We start from the raw sequence: 1,808 nt of genomic DNA, 5'->3' as shown, positions 1-1,808 counted from the left end.
TAATGACAGCAATATCAAGTAAACATTAACTGTTCCAGCGGTGATTATTATCACAAATACCAAGATATTTATCTAATTATGGTTAATGTGTGAACAGAATTACATCTCTTATCAGACCTCTGGACATGCCTTTCTACCTTCATCTGTAGGTTATTGGGGTGTTTTGCAGTGTCTTTGAGCTTTCTCCAAAATCTCAGGTGTTACCAGCACCTGCTGTGACAGTCATGAGGACAGACAAAAGAGAGTCCCAGCAGCTCATAAGGAGTTTACTTTCAAAACCCGTATTAGTACAGGTCAGTGGGTCAGCAACCAGAAGCCACCATTCTGAATTCATTGCAGAGGACTGAATGGCTTTCCTTATATAATAGATGTTTATATAATATTTGGTTACCCTTTTAGAAATGCTTTTGTACTTGTGGTTAGTGAAATGATTAAACTTTGTCCAAATGATAAATGCTTTTTTCCTCTTTTAAAAATATTGTTTATCAGAGAGTGTCCAAAGGAGGCAACCAAAATGGTGGAGGGTCTGGAGGCCTTATGAGGAGAGACTGAGGTCACTTGGTCAGCCCGGAGGAGACTGAGGGAAGACCTCGTTGGGGTCTTTGACATCGTCCCAAGGGGAAGCAGAAGCGCAGGGATCAATCTCTTCTCTCTGGTGACCAGTGACAGGACTCGAGGAAACAACATGAAGCTGAGTCAGGAGAGGTTTAGGTTAGATCAGGAAAAGGTTTGAGGGTGGTTGAGCACTGGAACAGGCTCCCTGGGGAAGTGGGCACAGCACCAAGCCTGAGAAAGTTCCAGAAGTGTTTGGACAATGCTCTCAGGCACATGGTGTGACTCTTGGGGTGTTTTGTGCATGGCCAGGAGTTGGACTGGATGATTCTAATGAGTCTCTTCCCACTCAGCGTGTTCCATGATTCTGTACTTGGTCTGAGGTGTCTCAGCACAGGTTAAGTGGTGATTTTGGGTCCAAATCCTTCAGGATTCAAGAGCCTTCAGTTCACGATGAATGTGGGGATCTTCTTAATGTTGGGGGGGTACTGAAATGTTTGGAAAAAGACCATACAAGATTTTAAAATCAGAAATGGTGTGGCCAGCAGGATTAGAGCAGCGATGATTCCCCTGGTCACACTGGTGAGGTTGCAGCATAAATCCTGTGTTCAGTTCTGGGGCCTTCACAGCAAGAAGGACATGGAGGTGCAGAAGGGTCTCCAGAGAAGGGCAGTGGAGCTGATCAAGGGTCTGGAGCACAAGTCTTGTGAGGAGCATCTGAGGGAGCATTCAGCCTGCAGAAAAGGAGGCTCAGGAGGGACATTATTGCTTTCTACAACTGCCTGAAAGGAGGATGCAGCCAGGTGGGAGTTGGTTTCTTCTGCCAAGAAACAAGTGATAGGGTGATAGGAAACGGCCTGAACTTGCACCAGAGGTTCAGGTTGGATATTAGGAAAAATTTCTTTACGGAAAGGGTTGTCACTCGCTGGCACAGGCTGCACAGGCAAGCGGTGGAATCACCATTGCAGGAGGGATTTAAAAGATGTTCAGATGTGGCACTTGGGGACTCGGCTTAGTGGTGTACTTAGCAGTGCTGTGCTAAAGGCTGGCCGTGAAGGTCTCAGAGGACTTTCCCAGCCGAACTGTTTGTGCGATGCAGTGATTCAGCGGCTCACTGAGGGCGGCTGCTGTGAGGCGCCCCGGCGGCCATGGCGGCCCGGCAGCCCCCGCGTCGCCGTGGCAACGCACAAAGCCTCGGCGCGCGCGCCCTGCCCCGGCCTCGAGCGGCGCTCTCGCGAGACTTGGCGCGGCGCGGC

This window comes from Corvus moneduloides, chromosome 13 (genome assembly GCF_009650955.1).
Source record: "Corvus moneduloides isolate bCorMon1 chromosome 13, bCorMon1.pri, whole genome shotgun sequence".
Classification (NCBI taxonomy): Eukaryota; Metazoa; Chordata; class Aves; order Passeriformes; family Corvidae; genus Corvus; species Corvus moneduloides.
The sequence above is the reverse complement of the archived record's forward strand: the minus strand, read 5'-3'. Positions refer to the sequence as shown.